At 37.0% G+C, this 26,325-nt stretch overlaps 3 long non-coding RNA genes and 1 pseudogene across 4 annotated transcripts; 1 reads left to right on the top strand and 3 right to left on the bottom strand.

Annotated features, from left to right (window-relative positions):
* Positions 1 to 417: 417 nt before the first annotated feature.
* On the bottom strand, positions 418 to 23,714 carry LOC136239869 (crystal protein-like; annotated as a pseudogene).
* Positions 1,212 to 5,235, top strand: LOC136241157 (uncharacterized). 2 transcript variants are annotated; one of them, XR_010694194.1, is made up of 5 exons: positions 1,212 to 1,599; positions 2,560 to 2,608; positions 3,862 to 3,927; positions 3,977 to 4,155; positions 4,427 to 5,235. It is a non-coding gene; the product is annotated as an uncharacterized lncRNA (long non-coding RNA). The 2 variants fall into 2 exon arrangements; XR_010694195.1 differs by lacking the exon at positions 3,977 to 4,155.
* Positions 4,177 to 4,646, bottom strand: LOC136241158 (uncharacterized). The gene is made up of 3 exons (XR_010694196.1): positions 4,528 to 4,646; positions 4,290 to 4,465; positions 4,177 to 4,242 (listed from the first exon to the last, which is right to left on the bottom strand). It is a non-coding gene; the product is annotated as an uncharacterized lncRNA (long non-coding RNA).
* Positions 5,037 to 8,842, bottom strand: LOC136241156 (uncharacterized). Its single transcript, XR_010694193.1, has 3 exons — positions 8,698 to 8,842; positions 7,699 to 7,747; positions 5,037 to 5,686 (listed from the first exon to the last, which is right to left on the bottom strand). It is a non-coding gene; the product is annotated as an uncharacterized lncRNA (long non-coding RNA).
* Positions 23,715 to 26,325: the final 2,611 nt, after the last annotated feature.

Genomic DNA, 26,325 nt, shown 5'->3' with positions numbered 1-26,325 from the left:
ATTGATCAGTATAAGTACTTTGAACATCGTAGAATCAGATATGTGATTATCATAATTCGCTTCATTTTCATCATTTCATGTAAAAATATTTTCATATGATTTACGTGAATGACTGTTAGAGTAGCTCGATTTTATGTAAAAAAATTTTGTTTAAACAAATTTTCATGCATATAAAAATTATTTTATAAAGTAAAAAGCAAATTACAGTACTCAATATATAATACTAAGCAAGAGCTCAGAATAATTATTATGAATTATTGTCACTAACTATAATTATATACTAAGCAAGAGCTCAGAATAATTATCACGAATTATTGTCACTACGTACCTATCTAAACTATAGCCATCCGAACCCCTTGGGACCAGGGGTGGTCCATAAGTCTCAAAAGGCAATATCTCTGAAACTGTGCATAAGTAAAATTGTTTTTTAAATTCAGAAATATCAACTATCCTAATAAAACACTACTTGAGCAGTCAGTTCTATAGATCAGTTAACCAAGAATCTGGATAAGTGGAGTCCAGATAACTGTGGTCCCACTGCATAGTACACTCTTGCAAACTAATTATGACAGCAACTAATTTAATTTACAAACAAGTGCATGAATGTAATGACAGTTTAACACTCTTGTTCACACATTGTAGCCAACTTGATCCCAGAAGTTGCAATAATCAGATCGGTAGTCCACAACCTATTGGTGCACAGATTTCAAGGTAAACAAGTTGATGTTGTGCTACTTCTAAAAACCAGGCGCCATGCAGCTAGCTAACTCATCTGGAATTTAATATAGACAGTATATACTACTATGAATTAACCAACTATGTATTACTACGTTACAATAGGGTAGTTTTGGATTGTGCAATAATATTAGCTAATTCTCGTATTTCGTAATTCATGAAATATTCGTAATTCGTTCAATTACGTTGCTATGCACTGCTAAGGAAGCGTTTGTTAAACAAACCGCTTTTACCAACATATTACGCGCAAAACTATCTTCTAAACTGTTTTATAGTGTGACTAACGTGTTTTTCCCACAAATTCTCTCGACAAAGCCTCAAAGCTGCTCTTCATTTTCGTTCGCGTACGTAAGGGATACGCCCCCTTTCAACTCGAAGCGATGGGCTATTCCTGGTAGTGTACGAGGCCTGCACCGTTGTTTTTCAGTTGCTAAATGCCTGAAAACCTCAAGGGGGAAGGTAGTCTGAGGAAAGTCACCACACCCGTATTTCAGTCCGCCGAAAAGAAACCACCTCAGAGCAAAGTTCACCTGTGCAGAAGTTTAATACAGACTTCATTTCACTTTTACTTCTTACGTAAAAGCTGCTTTTACCGTTATTAAACGATTTTGCTCACGTGGGTGCGCCGGTACGGGCGAATTTTTTTTCAATCTCGTTATGTACAGACTTGCTCAACCACAAAATTACGTCATACAGGAAACTGGGTTGTCACGTGATCACCGCACAAAGTTCTGCGTAACAATGACAGATCGAGTGACCTTTATTTAAAGATTTGTTTACAGTGGAGTGGATATCTCGCTAGTCTGCTAGTATAACAGGTGACCTCAAGCTACCCCCTATATCTTGGCTTCTGCTTCATGGAAGGTATTATAAGTAGTCAGTATAGTGTACTGGTAGTTTAATAGTTGTGTATGCCAAGTAGTACTTTCATTACATGGACTCTAAGTAGTGAGTGAGCCTTGAGCTAATAATGTATGGCATTGTTATCAGGTGGTTACAAATCAACCAAGCTTACCAACCAATGCCATGCATTCATAAACTGTAACATTACTGGTTATCTGCACATGGGACAATGTTGGGATTTGAACTTTGATTAGTACAAATGCCTGCTTTGTGCTGTTGCTTATACCATATAGGTGAAGCGACATAGCCAACCCGGCTGGTTAGAACATTGGCTTGGTATTTGCAGGTTCCAGGTTCGATGCCCCCTCCTCCAACTGTAAGTTGCAGTTTCCTTGAGCAAGAGACCTACCTAAGTATGACTGTATAACTGGGACTTGGGGAAGCTAATGTCACTTAGTGGTATCGGGGTTATGAGTTCCACGGGCATTTACCGGTTGCTTGCGAAATGTAAAAACAAAATCACGTGCACATTTCACTTGAAGATTTTAAATTTTCTGATGAAAATTTGTGGTCTGCCTATCATATATAACAATCAGTATACTTATACATCACATTTTGCTGGCAAACTGTTAACTACAATCCTTGCCATATAGTTCAAGATATTTGTATCATGGGTCACGTGTTTGATCATGTATTTGTTCTTACTACATTTTTGCAATCAACCTGAAAGTTGGTAGAAACGTGATCAGTGTCCCAGATGATTGAATTTCACGGCTTGTGTTGTACTCTTCTTGATACTTTCCATGAGCTCTACACAATGTTCTTCACTTCGTCATTTAATAGCACTGTTGCACAGAATGTTTAGAAATTATGACTGGTATTCATTTGATACCTGGTGTTTGTTTAGTAGAAAAATTACTTGTATCCTCCCTATTGTGTTGTGCATGTTGTCAATCTTATACCGATTGTTTTATTTTGCAGAGTATTAAAACAAGATGTCACAAAATTCACCAGTTTGAACAATCCTGATGTAAGTGTGTATTATTTGTTTAATATAGACCATGTCCAGTCTTTGGACATGGTTTTATAAAAAAATTGATAGTGTTGATCGTACACGATATGGCCATCCTAAAGTATTACAAGAACACTTAGTAATAGTCTTAATTTATCGAACGTTCCCTTCACTATGAGTATTTAATATTTTCCCAGCATATAATGTTGTAGATTTTGCTTTCAAATTAATGGTGACCACATCCTCAGTAGCAGGTGGCTAGTTTCCAGCCCCTAGTATGTGTGTGTGTGGGGGGGAAGGGGCTTAAATTAAACTCCTTACTAAAGTCACCTCTATATAAATTGCAATCACTGGCTATTTGTTATGTGTAATCTTATTTAATTTTTGGCAATGTGAAACTACTACTACCTAGGAACATGTGTTTACTGCTTAATTTGGTGCAGTCATAAATGGAACTACCGGTTATATCTTTGGTTGTGAATTGTCACATTTGTATGTTTGGTGTGCTTTAATGTACATTGACATGGCTGTAAATGGGTGATACTTGCATGATTTATCTGTTCACAACCTATAACAAAGTCCAGTTCATAATTTGTAGTCAGAGTATATAATAGAAACCAAGAGTATTGAACGGGTGTGTTACCAGTCATAAATGATTGCGTGAAGTAACATGGATATTTCAGTAATTGTTCGTTTATAGTGCCATGATAGGTTGCTGTATTTAGCCCAATTCAGCCAGTGAAAACGTGATAGCATTAAAGGGAAATGGCTAATGTTAAAGTTCTGGCATTGCCAAGTGGATCCCTGAAGGCGTGGCAACACTCTCATTTGTGCAGCCATTGTTTTAGCGAGCTGGGGGCAATAACTGTTGAATACTTGGTTGAATAACACAGAAAACTGGCGAACAAAGGCCTTTTGCCATGTACACATTTCAAATTACCATTTCACATAAATGAACAATTACTGAAATATCCGTGTTATTTTATGCGATTATTAATCACGGGCTAATACACCGTTCGACACTCTTGGTTTCTATTATATACTGTACTCTTGTTTGTAGCTGGCAAATAATATATTAAACATCCATTACTCATTGCAAGGTGTATTTCGAGTTACCTTAGACTGGGACTATGGTGTTTATCATTAGTTTCCAACAACTCAACATGTTGACTGGAGGGTCTGGTTCACAAAATCACCATATTGTGTGATTTTTAGTTTAGAGAAGCAACTGCTTTCACAAGTAGTGAATGTTCTTCTTCATATTACTGTAGGTGCTAGTGGCACAGAGATACTTGTATTGTTGGGGTGACATGTAAAGTCCTCAAGATACCACTGAGGTAAGTCTATTGTCACAAAGTTTTAGTGATGTATGTATATACCATATAGACAATCAAATCATCAATCAAATATCATCAGTTGTTCTACCCAATGCAGCCAAGTAAATTTCGAGTGAGCAGGAAAATGTCAATCTACATACATCATCCTTACTAGCCTGTACTGAATGAACTGAGGCAAAATAAAGCCCAAATATATGCTTTCAGAGTGATCTGAAATGTTTCTGAGAAGTTAGTAAATCTTAAATTTACGTTGACTAAATGATTCACTGTTAGGCATTATTTAGGCCTAAAATAGGCTTATGCCAACCATCACAGCTGCAATATATACATCGTTGAATTACCTCTATTATCTAATGCCTTACTCCACTGTTCTAGAAGTGTCAATTTGTGGGTTTGTGATGGCTTCCTTTGCTGATTTGATTGTTTTCTGTGATCCTTACCAGAAGCTTTGTGCCTTTGGCAGCTTTGTGCCTTTAACACCTCTTTTCACTCCATACAGGTATCTACTGTTCGAAGGAGCTACTGCATGCTGTCTGCACTGAAGGTTACGGGAAGACAATTAGTTTATATATAAAGTGTGTATACATTCTAATTGCTTACTGTTTGTCACTTTAGACAATGAGTTGTGGATATTGTTACTTGTTCACACCTGTTTCATGTTGTAAAGTGGGTCCTCTATGCTGTAATGATTTTTAATGTGCTGAATCTCAATAAGCAAACTTATCACCTCAAAAATTTCCTGTTACACTCTATGGCAACGTAAAATCATTGGATCAGAGTTTTACCTTCAACCTTTCCTGTAAATATTAAGATTTTATCCATTAATATGCTACATCCAAATCATGAGCAAAGTCAGCATAGCTCGGCAATATAAGTGCATAACTGTTGGAAGAAAATTGATTTTAAGACTTTGGTCTATCAGGCTATACTGTAGTACGAAGCAACCAGGCAAGATAAAGACTGGTGGATGCTCATCCTGGATTATGGACCGGCAGACCTTGGTCTGTGAGGGGAGAATCGGTAGGTGGAGTAAGCTTGACACAGGATGAGCATGGAAAGACACTATTGAATCTAGTAGATTTTCTGTGAAAAAGAAAAGACATGAGAGGTATAGAAAAGGCAAGACTTGTAGCACAATTATTTAAGTGGCAAGATATGTAATTTCATCAAATGTACTATCCACACATTCACCAGATGTGTAACCTTAACACTTGGGGCATAAAACGTCTGACTACATACACAACATAATTCATACACAACTGTACTTATTCTGTCTATGTTACAGTTATGGAACTACACACTAGTCAAAAAATTTACCTAGGCTCAAACAAAAACAGGCCACAGGCCCCAATACTGAATAGCATTGCAGTCAGTTATAGATCCGTGGTTCATATTGTTTCAGTATATAGAGAGACATTAGCAATTACAATACCGACATGAGGGTTAATATTCTTGCTGTGGTAAATATTATACTGATGTACATTGCTCAACATTTGAGTGTGTGTTGCAAACTAAAATCCCACGTCTATATATTATAGATTATTCCACAAATACCTATGTAAAGAACAAGTAAAGAACAACATTGGTGTTGTACATGCCTACAATCAAATTGTCAGTTACACAAATTTACAACTTTACAAATTGATAGCTGTCTTAAGCTTGACCCTACCTGGACATCTGCAGCATCACCAAAGGTTCTTCACTGTAAAACGGGCAGTGCTGAATGAGCACACCTGCATTCACATAGACTTCTCACCTCCTGGAATATAAATGCTAATGATAAATACAAAAAAACAATAGTGATTACTAGTGTACATAATACAAGCAGTACTGAGGAGTCCTCAGAGAAGTTGGGTCCTCAGTGGGGACCAACGTTTCTTGGAAAATATACCTCACAATATGTATTGGTACCTCCAAGTCACATGCCAGCGTCCAGACTTGCATGGCCAGACCACTTACTCTCCATCACAATGCTTCACATGATGCCTAGCATTTACAGTAGTGCCTACTCTGAAAGACTGGTTAGCACAGGCCTGATGAATGCTGATTTTCACACTTCCAGCCACATAGTGACCTTTATAAAAACTAAACATTTTGCCTTCATGCAGAAGAAGCATACAAGCCTAACTGCTTGTATAGCCAGTAGTGATTGCTTCTTGGAAAAATGGTTTGTCTCCAGTTAGGTAATATAATAGTGCATTCATGGGGTAACCAATGAGCAGCCAGTCCAGACTGTTCAAGATGCTTTTAATCATAGACATTATGTGAAGTAATGATGATGTAGAAGTGGTCTGACCATGCGAGATGAAACGCTGTGACTTGAACGTGTAAACACAGGGAAGTATATAAATTCCAAGAATAGTTAGATCCCGCAGGTCCTTGGTCCCAGGGTTCAGCACATAATACACACCTTGGGTGGGGATATAGTGCTGGTTTGTGATTAGTATCATCCATTTCTGCTTATGTTAATATAACTGAAAGTAGTTACGTATAAAAATAACAATATTAATTTTACACCAAAGTATATCTCCATGTACTGTATGACCACAAATCAATGTACGATTTTCTGTAAAAATTTTAATGCATTACATTTTCTAAAGAGCCAGCACAGGCCCCTCATTTATTCTATAGTGTTATTGTTTTCTTCCTTTATTTTAAAGCCTAGTTAGTGCCCACCCCACTTTAATTATCATTATACAGAGGTCGGTAACACTTTATAAGCCCTATTCAAAACTATTTTGTTAATTGCATAGTGTATCTGGAATTTTACCACATAAACACCTCAATAGTCACAATACAACACTAGCTAGCAGGGGTTGTTGTATTCAGATTGCGCTTTGTGTCAGCATTAAGTGATTTACTGTATTTTGTTTTGTTAAAACACTTATAATTAGTTTTCCAAAATGAAATCTATAAAATAGTGTTTCACTTGCAACATTGTAACACTAACTAGGTATACACTTTAAACAAGTGATCACACATCGTCCACTCATTTTAGTTTGTCCCAGAAAACAACTATTTGTATTTTAATGGTCCTTAAATTGTTTCCTTCCTCCTCTGATCATACTACTGACAATTTTTGTAAAAAAAGCACTGGATAGACAGTTGCTGGCACTGAAGTTACTTTTGTTAAAATTATCTACAACTACAAACCTATATAGGCAATGCAAATAACCATCACTTAAATCAAGCTCCCTACTAGGGACGCCCAATTCAGTTCCATGTAACTTAGAGTAGATGGGTATTCCTTGTTACGGAGTATGTGCAATTTAGAGCATGGTCCTCTTAATATGCACAACACATACTCCATTATTTTGAGAGCAAGAAATTCTTTATCATTCTATGCTGGGAAGATTTTTAATGTTCATAGTGAAAATAAGTTTAACTGTTAACCATTACAAAGTGTCCAGAATATGCAGGTGTCCTTATTTTCAAGTATCCTGGTTAACAAATTCCACGGTACATGTATACCATATTTTTTGTATAAAAGCCACAAGCAAATAAACTCTTGTCTTGATTATAAGCCAGGGAATTTCCAGCACACTTTGAAAATAAATACCGGGGCCTGCCTGATTCATTTACAGGCTGTGTCAATACTGCTAGGAAGGAAATACAAGACCGGGCTTTTTATACAAAGAAATATGTACTGTACGGTAGTAATGACATTTAGAATAGTTGGATCATTCAACACCTACAACTTTTGTTACATTATTATGTTCATGACTGCATATAGTTTATAGTAAAATCACAAACAAAATAATACACACTTACATCAGGATTGTTCAAACTGGTGAATTCTGTGACATCTTGTTTTAATACTCTGCAAAATAAAACAATCGGTATAAGATTGACAACATGCACAACACAATAGGGAGGATACAAGTAATTTTTCTACTAAACAAATGCCAGGTATCAAATGAATACCAGTCATAATTTCTAAACATTCTGTGCAACAGTGCTATTAAATGAAGAAGTGAAGAGCATTGTATAGAGCTCGTGGAAAGCATCAAGAAGAGTACAACACAAGCAATCATCTGGGACACTGATCACGTTTCTACCAACTTTCAGGTTGATTGCAAAAATGTAGTAAGAACAAATACATGATCAAACACGTGACCCATGATACGAGTATCTTGAACTATATGGCAAGGATTGTAGTTAACAGTTTGCCAGCAAAATGTGATGTATAATTATACTGATTGTTATATATGATAGGCAGACCACAAATTTTCATCAGAAAATTTAAAATCTTCAAGTGAAATGTGCACGTGATTTTGTTTTTACATTTCGCAAGCAACCGATAAATGCCCGTGGAACTCATAACCCCGATACCACTAAGTGACATTAGCTTCCCCAAGTCCCAGTTATACAGTCATACTTAGGTAGGTCTCTTGCTCAAGGAAACTGCAACTTACAGTTGGAGGAGGGGGCATCGAACCTGGAACCTGCAATTACCAAGCCAATGTTCTAACCAGCCGGGTTGGCTATGTCGCTTCACCTATATGGTATAAGCAACAGCACAAAGCAGGCATTTGTACTAATCAAAGTTCAAATCCCAACATTGTCCCATGTGCAGATAACCAGTAATGTTACAGTTTATGAATGCATGGCATTGGTTGGTAAGCTTGGTTGATTTGTAACCACCTGATAACAATGCCATACATTATTAGCTCAAGGCTCACTCACTACTTAGAGTCCATGTAATGAAAGTACTACTTGGCATACACAACTATTAAACTACCAGTACACTATACTGACTACTTATAATACCTTCCATGAAGCAGAAGCCAAGATATAGGGGGTAGCTTGAAGTCACCTGTTATACTAGCAGACTAGCGAGATATCCACTCCACTGTAAACAAATCTTTAAATAAAGGTCACTCGATCCGTACGCAGAACTTTGTGCGGTGATCACGTGACAACCCAGTTTCCTGTATGACGTAATTTTGTGGTTGAGCAAGTCTGTACATAACGAGATTGATTTTTTTTTGGACGCACTTCTGACTTAGAAAATTTTTCATGTTTTGTGAACTTACCGTTTTTCTTTGTTTTACGGAAAGCAACATTGTTTGCGGAGAAGGAAAAGGTCACACTGAAACTATTCGCCCTTCTGTATTAAGTGTGTTGGTCGTCTTCAAAGATGTTGTGAACAATGGACGAGATGGACATTTCTTCCCTGCCGCTCGCCTGTCATCTTACAACACTGGCATGACTCGCTGAGAACTTCTAGGCTACGGGTAGACACCTCGAACAGGCTCTGCCTTCTATGTACACCCTCCAGTGCCTAACTGGTAAAGTAGATAATAACAACAACAACAACTTCGAGTGAAGGTCAAGGTGAAGGCATGAAAGGATAGAAGGACACTTGTAAGAAGGTGTCACAAGTAATAACAACACTTGGGAACTGAATGTGTAGTATGTGACTATTGAGAGCTGTAATGGCAGACTCTGGGTATCTAAATGTTTATGTTATCTTTACAGCGACCAGAACTGAAGGTCTGCATGCATGTCACTAATTTTACAATATGTAGCTACTCAATGGATTTGAAAATATTGTTACTTGTTTTCAGTTTTGCTATAACAACTGTGGAGCTCCACTACAGTGAAACCTTTTATTATTGGACACATCTGTTATCCAGTAGTCTAAAACTGTACTGCCTGTTCCATCAATCATCAAGGATGTACCAGGGGCGGATCCAGACTTTATAAATGGGGGGTTCCACTCTGGAATTGCAACTTCAGCGTAGCTGTAAGTCAAAGACCAAAACTGAAAAGAAGGTCATTACCTGCTGACAATAGCTACCCCTCACCATAGATATTCTCACCAACTATATTTCCTTATTTATAACTCCACATGTAGCCTGCTACACTGCTCCCCTTAAGAATACTGTGACTGCTCTATTAGAGTATCTCGATCTAGACTGCTTTATTAAAGTATCTCGGTCTTGACTGCTCTATTAGAGTATCTTGAGTAAGAGAGTTCCATGGAACCCTTTGAAACCCCCCTGGATCTACCCCTGATGTACCCAGGTTTAGAATACAAGAAACAAGGTTAGGCCCAGAAGATTTAGTATGGGGCCTTAGGCCACTCCAAATAAATTCTCTGTTTCCTGTACCTAGTTACTGTTAGCTCTAACTGTTCCATATTCTTCCATTATTTTCCCGTTATTCTTGCATACTGACAGGCACAGTAAAAGCCATTTTGAAACAGTGTAAGCAGCGCTATCAAATCACAAATTTCACGTCTGTGCTATTTTTGCAACTTAAAAAGGAAGAAACAAGCTTATGCATGCTTTTATGGTTGTACTAGGCAAACAATGGCTTGAAAAGCTGCCAACCGCTCACATGGAAATATGCTTGAGTCCAGGATGGGAAACAGAGAATTTATTTAGAGTGGCCTTAGCTATATACTTGCATAAGTCAGTGGTGAATATGTAGCAGTTGGTATATTATTATGGTGAGTAGTGGTGGCAATATTGTGGTAATTCAGTGGCAGCTGGTCCCGACCACTGTGGGAACATCCCCGAATCATTTAACACTTTACCTTGATAGTCAAGCAACCTTGATTATAATTTTAGTTCAGATTTAGCCTTAATAAAATATACAATCTTTTGAGCATCAGGTTATAGAGGTTTCACTGTACTTGTGTTGGCATTTATTATACTTGTTCACAAAATTGATGCAACAGCTATTCAAACTTGACTACTACTCAGTATAAAACAATGTTTTTTAATATTATGACACTGCTCAAATTCAGCCATTGTTAAAGGTGTGGTGGTGTTTAGCTACATAAAAATGGCATTTGTATTATTCATGAAGTATATAATTATACTTAAGGCTTGGGACATAATTAACATGGATGTTATATCATGAGGTGATCTTTCAACAAGGTCTTAAAATACACATGAGCTATGTTTGGGACCTACTTGAGTTGGTCACTTTAAATGAGATAATCTTATTAATGAGCTTGTCGAGTATACCTTAGCTATGTTTGGGACCTAACTACTCAATGTGGTCACTGTAATGAGGTAGTCTTATTAATGAGGTCATGCAGTACATCTTTAACTAGGGACATACTTGACATCATCAATATAATCAGGTGGTCTCAATGAGGTTGTCTGTGTTTGTTACTCAACGTGAGTATTACGATGTTAAGCATTATAAGGGATCACTGTGTACGTATGTACTTACTTGTCATGTTCACATACTGATTTGGCTTCCACGAACACAAAATTAAACTCATCTTTTGAATTGCTGGCTAAATAGACCACCACGAGTCTGGTTTCTACAATTTTGGCACTTCTATAACCATGGCTTTGTTGGAAGTGATTTTTAGTGAGCTGGAAAACCATGAAGGGCCAGTCGCATATACACAAGAAGCCAGTACAATACTTAATGCATTACTGTAGATGCGTACATGAGATAACTTGGAGTGTGTGTATGAGGTCTGCAAAATAGTGTACTAGGAAAAGTAAATGCTATTACATGTTTTAAAAAGCTGCTAAAGAGTATACTACATTATATAATGTTGTACAATAATAATAATAATCACTGACTCGTAGAATATTCTTAATGTTGATGTAGTAATTAATATATGTGACTAGATTTGTTAGCTCACGTACATACGTACATGCTTGTGAAATTCTCAGGTATCACATTTAAGTGTTCAAAAATGACAAAGCTGTGTCCATCTATACCTTCAAATCAATCAGGCTGCTTGAAGACATCTTACGTTAGACAGCCTTGTACAAAGGCAGCTGAATGTATTGCTCAAGTGGAGCAAGGGAAATTATGTATGGGTGTAGCAATCAAGTTGCAGGGTAGTATACCAGAATTGCAGGTTGTGCCAACTGGTCAGATTTGGTAGATCCAATCAGATATTGCAAATCAATATAATATGTGACTGTCTCTGGGAAAACCGGTCTTATCGCCCATTTGAAAGTATCGAGAAACGTCGGTTTTAAATATTCTGTGTGTTGTAGCTGGCCAATGGTGGTAGCTACGCATACCAAATTTTCACACGTTTCACAACAATTTCTTACCTTCCTGATCATCCACTGAAGAAGTAGTCAACAGCTAAGTTTCCCGCCATTTTAGATAGTTTTTAAACCGAGGTTGTCTGTATCAGGCGAGCTCCAGAAGGGTGGGAAGCGGGGGCCCTGGAAGGCGGGCAAGATGGTGTTCAAAAATTGAAAAGAGACGTGCTGGGATGAATTAGGCCAAGTTATAGGCCATTCAGGGCTCAGAACTGGCTAAAATGAAAGGAAATTTACAGCACAGGTCATTGTCCAACACCACAGAGCTGTACAGCCACACACAGCCATCTCCTGGTTGGCCAGGGCTCCATCAAGACCCCAGACCACTCGTACGGCTCGCCACTGTGCTCTAGAAAAGCAGCCAGCAAAAGCAGAACACTTTACTCTGGTCGACTGTGGCAGTGAAACTTGATAGTGCATTCATTAAGCTTTGTGTTTGTGTGAAAAAATCAAACTTCCTGTCTTGGGCGATAAGAACGGTTTTCGTAGATCCAGTCACATATGTGACCAGATTTGCGAAAAGGAGTCTTCCACACACATCCAATTTACCAAATTTGACGATTAATTACTTAAGATTGGAAAAAGATATTGACTTGAAATTTGGTCAGTAGTGAGTACTGACATAGCTTAATGAATGGAGAAAATTTCAGGTTTATATGTTAACTGGGTCAGTAGTGAGTACTGACATAGCTTAATGGATGGAGAAAATGTCAGGTTTATATGTTAACTGAACACTAAGTTATGGTCTCCCAAGTTTAGAGAATCGGATGTGTGCGGAAGACCCCTTTTGCAAATCTTGTCACATATGGGCAAGAATTTTTTTTTTTTAATTCTATAAAAGTAGTGTGGGTCAGTAAAACCTCAAGTAAGTATCAACTAATTGGTAGATGTGCAGCATGACCTCAATATCCAGCCAATCATTAATGATCATTACAATGATGTTCATCTTATCTTCAAATGTGTAGCTGAACTCAATGTGTATGCACACGTCTCCAATGGCTGGCTGACAGTTGATTACATTTTTTTGGTCTCATTGTTACCCTCACATGTTTGATTATTGGGTGGAAAAGAGATGGATGTGGTTGTTCTTCCTTTGTTGGTGCAATGCCAGTACAATGATTTGACTTATTCTTGCCAATTATATTGATAGTCCATATAAACTATCAAACCAAGGCCTTCAACAATAATTGCATGTGGTCTAAAGTATAACTGTGTGATTTAAATCTAAATTTTGAGTAGTAAAGTTAATTAGTTAGGATAGAGCTGGGCGGTATGAGATTTATCAAAGTCGGTACGGTATTATAGAAAATATCACGGTACAGATACATACCACGGTATGGACTGTATTTTTAAAAGTTTAATGAACAAAGTAAATTTTTTTTGGAAAGGGTGATAGAAGGTTGGTGAAACATGCTAAAATGACTTTAATGCAACTAGAAGGTAATCTTTTACATTGGCAAAGTATCTTCACATTGGTAACGGCAAGAAATAGCAGGATGATGCTATGAATCAGTTGTCATCTAACTCTAGACGGTATGGTGGTATTTTCTAAATTCATCCGGTATGGTAACGGTATCATTAAAATACCTTCTCCTACGATACATACTGGTATATCGCCCAGCTCTAAGTTAGGACTAAATGTTACTTTTCTTCAACGTAAATAACAATCTTGTTCCATGGTCTGGTTGATGGCTGACTTGTTTTGGGTAGAAAGCCAAAACAGTTATAATTTCATGACCACGGTCAGCCTAAGCAAATTACATTCCGAGGCAATATGCTACCTTTGAATGTCCATTATGTGACCACATTGTGAAATAGGTCTTCCAAATTTGATCATTCATAACTGCAGACTGGATAGCTATAGATAGCTATTGGCATGATGTTTGGTCACAGGTTAGTATTAGTATTAACATTGATCATGGATACTGCAATAAGTCTGTGGATCAAGTCACTACCTGGTCTGGGATTTATTCCATGTCATTCCTATTATTACTAGCTAATTTGGTCATTCCAATAATTATTCAGAAGCGGATGAGACCCACTAAACCTGGACAAAATGTAACCCAAATGATGAAGGCACTTACAATGTTGGTAAGAATGACAGCATCAGTAACATGAATTCACAAAGCAGTACTCAAGGGTGCAGTGCAATTGTAGAACAAAAACAAAATTCTTCTAAGAGCCAAAGATGTGGCACAACACAATATTTAAAACTCTTACAGAGTAGATCCCATTTGTATTTCGCAGACGTTGAATGAAGCTAGTAAGGCCACTCCAAATAAATTCTCTGTTTGGTGGTCCATATATTTCTATTATGAAATTGGCAGCTTTTCAAGTTATTATTTGCCTATACGTACAGCCATAGCAAACAATGTAATAACATTTTCAGCTTGTACCTTCATCATTTACATTGCAAGAATAACACAAACATGAACAGTGATAACATTCTGACATGTGAGCTGGCAAACCTTGCAAAACCAATTTTATTAAGCCTGTACAGTATGCAGAAAATAATGGAAGAATATGGAATAATGGAACATCTTAAATAAAGAGATGTGGGTGGTGGATGGGAAACAGGATTTATTTGGAGTGTCTTAAAACAAGTGCTAGCCTTTTCATACCCCGGCAGTTGCAAACTTTATTTAATCACATAATACTACGGTACATACCGTAATGAAAATGATGTTAACTTTACACAGAACAAACAAACTACTGTGGTCACAACCTGAATGACATTTAATTCAAATACAAGATAGCTATAGGTAGTTTCACTCTCAGAGTGTATACAGCAAACAAGGATATTACAGTCACATACTACACATTCAGTTCCCAACTTGTGACAACTTCTTACAAGTGTCCTTCTACCCTTTCACGCCTTCACCTTGGCCTTCACTCGATCGAAGTTTTCAGCGATGAGTCACACCAGTATTGTGAGATAACAGGCGGGTGGCAGGGAAGATATGTCCATCCAGGTAGGTCTCATCCGTAGTTCACAACATCTTTGAAGACGACCAACACACTTAATACAGAGGGGCTAATAGTTTCAGTGTGACCTTTTCCTTCTCCGCAAACAATGTTGCTTTCCGCAAAACAAAGAAAAACGGTAAATTCACAAAACATGAAAAATTTTCTAAGTCAGAAGTGCGTCCAAAAAAAAAATTCGCCCGGTACGGACAAACATAGATAGGTAGATAGGTACACACACACACTTTTACGAAAACAATTTCAGTAAACCAGGCGCACCATATTTTGAGAAATGTTGTGCTATAAAATATTCACATAAAAATTTCATTAATTTTGAATTAATTTTTGTAGGTTACATGTGATCCGTATACTAATTTAACTATCTGGTGAAAAATTGGGAGTTTAAGTACTCCCGTATGAATAAACCTTGCTTTTATCCCAAAATGTGCAAAGCAATGTCATACTAAACATACAGTGTGCATACCAAAAATCCCCTTCATGCAAATGCAGATGAACCAATAATATAACACTAATCACACTCGGCCGGTGCCACTCATTTAAATTAGACCTGTGGTTCATTCCCCAACTTGAGCAATTTTGTAGTGATGCTGCCAACCAGGTAGTGAGTGAGCTCCCATCCAACTTTGGACTATGCATTTGCAAGTTATATATACATGACTAAAGTTTTGTTTTCATCCTTTTTCAGAGGACCAGATTTTCTTGGACAATATCATATTTGCTAGTGTAAAAATAGTTTAAAAAAATTAAAACATGGGAATAGAGATTGCAGAAAAAGTAAAGAAACAAGAGTCAAACACTATGAAGCCAGCATGTTAAACACACAGAAATCTCTATTTGGGCTCGATGGATATGGTAGAAACTAAGTAGATTCTCCAGAAAAGTACTGAGAATGCTTCTGTATAAATGTTTATTTGAGTACAAATAGAGATCTTTATGTGTTTAACATGATGAGTTGTTTGACTCTTGTTTCTTTACTTTTTTCTTCAGCAATCTCTATTCCTATGTTTTATTTTTTTACACTAATTTGTTTAAATCTGGATACCTAGTATGATAATTAGAGGTACTGGTGGTACTTGATATTCAGTGGCGGATCCAGGGGGCACGTGCCCCCCCTTCAAAAATATTGCATACAAGATCGAGATACTCTAATAGAGCAGTCACTCTAATAAAGCAGTCACAGCGTTCATGAGGCAGTGTAGCTTCACTATGAAGTTATGAATAAGGATATTTATATACTTTATTTGGTAAAGGGCAGCCATTATTGCTGTGACCTCTTTTTTTTTTTTTGCTCTTCAACTTTTCAGGAACCCCCCCTTTCCAAACTCTGGATCCACCCCTGATATTACTCAGTTCATCATGTATATTAGTAGTTAGCTAATACATCAGTGTTATCAAACATGAACATATTGTTTTCTTACTTTTGAATGCATACTTTGTACTACACAGCTTTGATATATCCAACTATAGGCAATGTATAGCATGCTGTAGGTAGCAGTGGTATGGCTTCAGTTAGGTGATCACATTAAGTCAAGCAACATTGCTGCTCTGGTATGAACTTAATATACTGTGGTTAATAAAATGTATGTAATGATAAGGTTTCCAAATAAACATGTTAATGTGAATAAATTGGATACTTATCAACACATATTAGCACTTTGGTTACCCTTGCAAAGACTAAGTCAGAAGGTCAATGGCAAAGTGAACCAAATTTGCTTGAAAGTTGATGTTACCATTGCAATACGCACGCATTTAAAAATAAGTTATGGACATGAAGAAAGACGTAGGTAGGGTCCGCAATCCGAAAAATCAACTTTTACAAATCGATCCCCCTACCATTGTGGGTTGTTCATTGTAGTATCCCATTGCTAGATCCACCATGAAACCGGAGGCACGATTGTTGTCTTCACAGAAATATCGATTTTAGTATTTCGTGAGATGCAAAAATTATTTTTTAAATTTCGTGCTCCACACAAAGAACAGGATAGAACTTGCTACTTAGCTAGGTATTATCTAGAGTTAATGTAGTTAAAAAGTACGCACAGTAATAAGCAAATGGTTCACTGGGTTCCCAGCACAGGGTTGCTTTCTCTCAAAAAGCAGAAAACAAAACACAAATTTTCGAATTCAAACTGCCCTACCAGCCAAGACAAGAAAAGCCAACTCTTCCTCATAGTGATGTGATAAGGTTGGATGCATAGTCTGTCTATGCTGTTAATCTGGAAAGGATCTGAGACTTCTCACCATCTGGGAGAAGGACATCAAAATTTTTGTGCGTCATTTCAAGGGATTCTCTCAATAGTACCAAAGTGCTTTCCAGTACTTCTGATGCCACACTGGTCACTTAATTTTGTTTAGAATGATGATAAATGATGGTTCAAAATGTTTGGTAGTAGTAGTAGTTGGTGTTTCTGTGATTTCATATGATGCAGTATACCAGCAGCTCACCAGGAGTTCCACCCAGCTCGAATCAAAAATGAAAGATTTTGTGCTTTTTTCGGTTTGTTTTTGGATGTTTTGCAGCATAATGGTGATGTAGGGTGATCTAGTGAAAACTTGAAGCTGCTGTGGAGCGTGAGGGGTGAAGTCAAATTTGGACGATTTTGCTGCCTCCCTTGATGCATAGCTTAGAGCGAGGCGTGGAAGCCGTGGATGAAATAATAATTGACAACCGCTGCTACCAAACGTTCAGGGACATCTTTTGCCATAGTTTTAGTTTATAATTGATGATTGTTGTGGCTGCAGAAGCCCTGGAAATGGCTAGAAAGCGCGACACAACTCTTTGATGCTGCAGAAAATTTTGACGCTCATCACCCAGATGGTGAGAAGTCTCAGATCTTTTCCAAACTAACAGCATAGACAAACTATGCACCCAACCGTATCGAAACACTATGAGGAAGAGTTGGCTTCTCTTGCCCTGGGTGGTAGGGCAGTTTGAATTCGAAACTTCGTATCTCTTTGTCTGTTTTTTTCAAAGAAAACAACCCTGTTCCGGGCACCCAGCAGATCTGCATGTCACAGATAAATGGCTGAGAGCTATTGACGAAGGTAAATATACTGGTGCGGTATTCTTAGATTTGGCCAAAGCCTTTGACACTGTGGATCACTCGATTTTGTGTACTAAGTTAATGTACTATGGCTTTCGAGGGTCATCATATGACTTGTTAATTAATTACTTAGCTCAACGGCAGCAAAGAACTTTATTTCAATCTAAGATGTCTAAATGGGCTGCTGTTTCTATTGGTGTCCCTCAAGGATCCATCTTGGGTCCCTTGCTTTTTGCTTTATACATAAATGATTTGCCCTCGGTTGTAAGTCACTGCTTACTGGATCTTTATGCTGATGATGCTGAATTACATTTTTGTGGCTCGGATTTAAGGGTAGTGGAAAATGGTTTACAATCAGATCTGAATTCTGTGGCTACATGGTTAGGGAGCTCACGTTTGTGTTTAAATGTTGATAAGTCTAGTTGTATGCTCATTGGTAGCCGTCAGAGGGTGACAGATCAGACCCTTTCTGTCTCAATTGGTGGTAGTGTGTTGTCTCGGGTGCATTCTGTTCGGTATCTTGGAGTATTAATTGACTCTGCGTTGTCTTGGAACTTGCATATTTGTAATATGTTGTCTAGAGTTAGATCAAGACTTGCTTCAATTATTCGGTTTGGGTCTCTGCCACCTGCAGTGTTGTGTGTATTATATTCAGCATTTGTGATGCCACTTTTTGATTACTGTGATGTTATCTGGACTCCATCTACGGCAAAACAGACTTGTATGATTGAAAGGATTCATTCCAAATTTATGCATAAGCTGCCGTCATCTTTCAGTTCCAAGTTTCAATTTACATTGACTGAACGTCGCCGTTTTCATACGGCTATTCAGATTTTTAAATCTTTACATCGAATTTCTCCTCCTTATTTACATGATATATTTCAGTTTTCGAAGGATGTTACTGGTCATCTTAGTCGTAATGTTAAACGTTTATTTGTTCCTAGAGTGTTTACCAACTATGGCAAACGAACTTTTTTCTACCGAGGAACTGTTGTATGGAACAACCTTAAGTCCACTGTTACTGGGGCTGCCACTTTGTCGTCATTTCGTAATTATTATCTTAATTCTTAATTCCTGTGTAATTTTGTCTATGTATCCTTAGTTGTGTATGTATGTTTGTTTGTTGTTTTTTTTGTATATTATTAGTTATTGTATGTGTCTATTGTATGTTTGTTCAGGGCTCCACTGAAAATCAGTTTTACTGAGTGGACTCCCTGCTTAAAAATTACAATTACAATTACAATCATTTACTTATTTCTGTGCGTACTTTTCAACTACAACAACTCTGGATACGATTTGGCTAAGTAGCAAGTTTCATCCGGTCCTTTGTGTGGAGCACGAAATTTAAAAAATAAATTTTGCATCTTGCGAGATACTGAAAACGATATTTCTGTGAAGACAACAATCATGCCTCCGGTTTCTTGGTGGATCAAGCAATGGGATACTACAATGAACATCCCACAATGGTAGGGGGATTGATTTGTAGAAGTTGATTTTTCGGATTGTGGATCCTAACATAGGAAGGAAAGTTATGTAGTTTTTATCCCCAAAAAGTACTCACATTTTGCTCTAGCGCTGTGAGAAAAAATAATATGGAGATTTCAGTTCTTTAAAAAAAGTCCTTTGGACTTCATCTTTGCTAGTGGACCAAAACTCCTTCCAAATAAACTTCTAAGGCTTGGTTGGAGAAGATTTCTAAGGTGGTGTTTAGCTGAGTGTTCTATTAGGATTTTGGATAAAAACATAGGTGATCTCTATTATGAACCACTACCATCATTCATGATAAGACACAAATTGTGCACCTTTAAATATGGCATGCATCAAAGGTGTACAAAGGTGAGTTCAGTACAAATCCAACAAACATTTGCAGCAATTGCTGCAATGATATTAGTGCTAATTAAGCATGACAACCTCAGGTTGAGATTCAGCAAACATGTTGAATGATCTTATAATCACCGGTGTATGTGCATACACACAATGATTACCTTGTTATTTGGTGTCAAGAAATGAAGAGCACTTTTAGTATACTGAGGCCAGTCTAGACTACCACTTGCTCCATTAGGATCACCATAACGTGCAAAGTTAGTCCAGTAGGTCATCTGTTGAGTAAGTTTCTCTTCAGCTTCAGTGTAATTGTATCCAGCAAGTGGAGCATTGTGAAATAGAAATGCTAACTCTTCACCGTGACCTGGAATTGATTTATTATTTGAGATGAAAATCATTTCTGACTTACAGCAGTGTCCATTACAAACTTTTTTGTTGGTTGTCCAGGGATCAAATGATGCAGTGTGACCAAAGTTGTATAACCGCACTGGAGTTTTTGTGGAATTACTAAAACCAGTTGCTACATATCTTGTTGGACACCAGAATGGATTATCCGTTCCCATTGCCTATAGTATGTACGGCACATGGCATAATTATTTACAGTCTGTTTTTACTACAGAAATACAATTTTCACAATATAAAATCTTTACCGCTATCTGTTCTCTGTTATCTATGCCTTTAGTAAATGGATACTGCTTTGCAACTTTGGCAAAATTAAACAGACCATAAAATGTCACTTGTAGTCCATAATAATAAATCGATTCCTACAGAAGAGCCACAAAATTAATTGCAATAAAGTGTTATATATTATGTCCTTACTATGACTGGCTTATGACATAGTTCCATTACATATGCATGTGCCTCTTCTCCAACATTTCCCTGTGCAAATAACAGAGGTATATTTATACTCTCATCTCATACCACTACATACAGCTGCTGCATATAAAAAGAGCTATCTCTGTACAACACTAGTATTTCTCTAATCAGACTAGATGATCAAATTATCCTACATGCATTAAATAATATACGATTATGAGCCTGATCCTGATGTTCTTGATCTTGAGTTATATTATTAGGAAGTATAGGACACAAATTCTTAACCTGAGAACAAGCCTTAAAAAGAAACAATTTAATATGGTATTTTTCAGTTTAGTTTTGTGAATAATAGACAATACAAATAAAACTGGAAGAATAACTGGTAATACTATTTTGAAAATTGCAGAACTATCCACAAAGCCTCAAAAGATAAGGTTACTCTAAAGATAAAATTGTTCACTCTGATACTGCACTCAATTTGCAGTCCATAATTCTAAATCAGAGGAGGTTGGTCACACATAATCATTCATCTTGTGATCACAGAGAATTTTTGAATTACATGTTGAACTAATGACAACTCCTGTATCCCAGGGCCCTTACAATGCCTGTACAATGCACTGCTTTCCTAGGTATATTTCACTGAATATATACTTCTTTAAACCTATTAGAAGCATTTCAGGTTGTCACACTGAAGGCACTTTTGAGCTTGACTACACCTAACCAATACTGCCAAGGCACCATGAAGGTAACATAAGGCTGGTTTCTCATCAATATAACTATTTTTTGTGTGTGAATGTGCAAACCTCCATGATTCCTACCTAATATGTGACCTGAGTTGCGAAAAGGTACCTTTTCCACACATTTTTTAAAAACAAAATGTCATAACTGTTGATGTCTTATACTGCTTAAGCTGCTCTTTGCATCAAAATGCAGCCAAATACTGTAGCTACACTCATTGAAAATTTCAGATGATTATAATTATGCAGCGACTTAAAAGTTATGAAGCTATAAAGTTCAAAAAATGGGTCAAAATGTGTGTGCGAAAAAGGTAACCTTTTGCAAATCCGATCACATTTACAGCATAATACAGACACAGACTACAGTACTATCGTACTGTATGATGCTTCTGTAAGTATATTTCAAACTTAGCATACATACTTAAGTGAAATGTCTATAGTTGTTCCTACCATGATGAGTGGAATTGAAGCAGCTCTACCTTCATTAAATGCTATTAAAGGTTGTTCACCTACCTGTGTACAATACAAAGTTCTGCAAGTTACACACCGAAGCCACACAAAAATAACATGATATGTCAGACACTAGCAGAGTAGAATAAATTCTTGAAATAAAATTCATGTACTTAGTTTAGTCTTATCACAGATGGTAGCACAGTCACTGCTTATTATACAAATACAATACTTAACACTTTTACATTGTACTGTAGCCAACAGGATATCTGCATGGCCATTAAATCTGCAGCTTCAATTTTACCATAATCAGTCTCAATTAAATAACTTCAATATTCCATATGTAGTGTATAGGATTTAATAACTATGAATATATGCAACTTGTATACATACAGCAAAGCAATACCATCTACGTATGGAGTCCATTGCATAAATAATTCAAACAGACTATAACATGATATCACAAAAAATATTAATAGCTGCCATACTGGGACCAAATAAAAACTAACTGGTTATAATCCACAATATTTGTAAGCACTTTCAGCTCAGCATCAACAATATCGTCTACACTCTGTTTCAGTATCTATATAAGTGTCAAAGACAGCAAATATGGTGGACTATGACAACCTTGTCCTTCACACAGCTGACATCGTTTTCTCCACACCCCAACTCCTTGGCAAACATGTGCCCTAATTTTGTGTGATCTTTTAACTCCTTCAATGTAGCTCCAAAGGATAACTTTCTATGATACCCTAAAATAAGCAACCTATATTAATGGAATTATTAAAACACAGCTTACACGATGGAACAGACCGCTGCTATTCGCACTACACATGTGAGCTGCCACAGACACTCCTCCAGCACTTTGACCAAATATGGTACAGAGTTTGGGTCACCCCCAAACTTAGCAATGTCGTGTTGTATCCACTGTAACGCAAACCGCTAGTCCTGTTTAAACAAATTAGCTACGTATCTACACACATGTATAGGATTTCAAGATACCTTTAGTCCATAGTTTCCACCAATTTCTTGTTTACTGCCATATACAAGAAAGCCAAGAGCACCAAGTCTATAATTTATAGTGACCAGTATGACATTAGTTTGGCTAACCATATACTGGCCATCATACAGCAAAGCCCCACTGTAACCCTACATAACACCACATCACAAATACCTATAATTATTCTAGCAATTTATATAATTGTATTATATTTCTTTACCGAAACAAATCCTCCTCCATGTATAAACACCATCACTGGCAACTTTGAAGAAGGCTACAAACAATAACATCACTATCACTGTATCTTTCACCAGCTGTCAAAGCTTACCTTAGCAGATAGTGGGGTGAAAATATTTAAGTAGAGACAGTCTTCTTGCGTTTGTATTGGACAGGCCCATTCAGGACTACAACCTTTATTCTACAGAAATGCCACATAGTTTCTAGCTACTCTTGACATTTTAAAAATGTAAAAAAACAACAACAAAAATACATTGTTCAAAGTATAATACTTAAGTACTTCAAACATTTCCGGATAGCTATATAGCACCAATAACCATGCAGCAATCCCTCCGTTGTTATGAACATTAAAAGGTTGTGTTCAAAATTTGAATAGTACACTAAAAGTGTATATACTATTGTAATATTGCTGCTATTAGCTATATCTTCCAGGACACTAAAGGCACAATGCAAAGTATATTATAATGTACCTGAGGACATCCTGGAGGATCTTCAGTCACTTGTAAAATACCTGGCCATGGGAATGGTGGTCTGCAAATCAAAACATGTACATTAAGCATGAAGCTATATTCTGTATATAATATTATACTATACACAATCAGTATATAATCACATACAATGGATCCTGCCATCTGAGCTCATTGGCTGGAGGTCAAGCATATGGGATACCCTTGAATACCTAAAAATAAAAATGTAAATAAATAAATACAATTAGCCTTTATATATATGCCCTGCACTAGGAAATTATATAATAGCAAACCGCCGGTCCTGTCATTCTGTTTGGCACAAAAACTATACTGGGAGTAACTACAGTAAATATTCTGACGAATATGAAATTTTGACAAAAAGCTTGATGTTTGCATTATAGAGAAATATCAAATTCTTCTGTTCAAGCACTTTAGTATATGGTAGAATTTTTTTATGGCAAATGTGCTAATGTATATTGGGATCATCAGCCACTGTATAATACGTTGCACTATAATTTGTGTTTAGCAACAATCTCAGATGCATAAGAGTGTGCTATAATCTCCAAATTTGTTGGGTATATTCCTGAGTCTGGCTTAGGGTCCCTAGCTAGCAAATAGTGGACCCATAGTGACAAAAGGGGCCTATAATTATGTCTTCACTCTTTTCACAATCACCAAGATCAAGATACTCCATGAAATACACCAGTGGAATGCAAAATTGAAAAAACTTTCCATAGTAAAATAGACGTGCCAGTAGCTACAGCAACTTTTCATACATGAACGGCAATTGTATTTTGTATGCTACACAATTAAGCCATGTTAACTTATATACGTATTAGCCCATCCCTGCCTGTGTTGTCATATCCCTTGCAACATCACTATTTATATTTTTGTACCACTAGTAATTACGTAACTGAGTACAGCAACTTTATAATTACGTTTGTAATCATAGCCTAAGATGAAGCCGTATAGTCTGAGTCATGTGAGTTGTCCAATTCAGTGACCATAAATGTGAAAATTTACATTTGGTCACAGCTAAACTAGTTGGCAAAGAAGGGGGGAAAAGAGAGCTGTAGCCCTTGTCAAACAGATTTATCTCTAGCTGTCATTGAATTGCTTGTGCTGCTTGTCATTGGATTGCTTGTGCTGCTTATATTACACCAAATAGCTGACTATACAAATTTTTAGCTACCTGCAATTCTAGTGAATCAACAGGATTATATACATATTGATATATCCTAATAGAGCAGTCACCCTAATACAACAGTCAAACAAATTTAATATTAATGGAGTGCCTACTGAAATCACTCTCAGATTCGATTTGAGAGTAAAACTTCCTGGAAGAGAACCGTGCTCCAGACTCTTATATAGGTCCTAATATAAATACTTCAAGATTAAGATACCCTAATAGAGCAGTCACCCAATACAATGGTCAAGCTAATATTAATAGTATTCTAGCTGATAAATTGCTAAATCTTTCTCAGATTCAATCTCAGAGAGCCTAATTTTCAAAATTCTGCTAGTGTGTTTTGCACCTAGATACAACTTAGTCAATATAATACAATTACTACAGCTACAAGACTATATACTCACTTTGGCCTTAGTCCATTAACCTACAGTGAAGGTGAAAAATGTCCAGCTCACAAACAAATCCACTATAGCTACTACTGTGCTTAGCTACCTTGCCATAATTTGTATCGACCACGTGTTCAGAGGTACTGAGCGTAGTAACCGAGGTAGTAACCAAACACGCTAACAGTGTCAGAGCTAACAGCATTCTCAATGAATTTCCAGGGAGTAATGTCAGGGCTGGGTCTCTTTATGGTCCGAGCTCAGCAAAGGTCATGCTGTCACATGCAAGGTCATGTGATGTATGATATAAATTCGTAGCTATAGCTAGCCTCGTGTTTTTCTGAGCACGTGACTATATAACTGAGCACAGCACCACTCGTGAGCAAGCTTCACTAGTCTCGTGAATAGCTATATATACCTACCTTTTAAAAAATTTAATTAGAATAGCTTCCTGCAGAATATTAGCTAGCTATGCAGTCTGAGGGCTTTATCATGAAACTGAAGAGAAAAAGTTCTAGATCCTCAGTATAGCTAAATTGCTATACTCACTCTAATCCATCTTTGATCCTAATTCTCTTCCCCCACAAATTAGCTATATTTGGTGTTATATATATTTCCAAAAAATTATCAGTATCCTTTCACCTCTAATGGCTACAAGCATTATGTACACACCATGAACATGTCAACTGATTCTGGGGTTAGTAGCTAATGACTCTAGGTTATATACTAATTTATTTATTATCTATAATATTATTTTGTTATTTATTATGATTATAGACCAGACAGTCTAGCTGATGTGGTCAAGGTAATGCACAATCAGTACAGACCTTGGTACAAACATTAAAAAATAATGTTCCCAGTTGTAAGTTCTGAATCAGTAAAAATTGTTTGGGGTTATTGATTTGGATTCTTGATGGTAGGGTATTCCAATCTTTCAAAAAGTAGCTGTTCAGATATGATGTGGTGGATGAGCATGAGAGGATGAAAAGTTGTGGATGGTATACTGTCTTGTTTCATGTTCTGCATGGCCAGCCAGCATGGTGTCAAATGGTAAGATGAAAATTAATAGTGATGGTTGGAGTGCCTTGTGTAATAGTTGAAGTTGTGAAATTTCTCGTGAAGTCCTGCGATATGTCTGGAAGGTTAGTCATGATAATTTATTTGATGCTAACTGAGATTAACAATTAACTACGATACAGTCTTTCAGCCTCTTTCACAAAGTATTGAACA

This window comes from Dysidea avara, chromosome 12, assembly GCF_963678975.1.
Source record: "Dysidea avara chromosome 12, odDysAvar1.4, whole genome shotgun sequence".
NCBI lineage: Eukaryota > Metazoa > Porifera > Demospongiae > Dictyoceratida > Dysideidae > Dysidea > Dysidea avara.
This window is presented reverse-complemented; position numbering and strand designations above follow the sequence as displayed.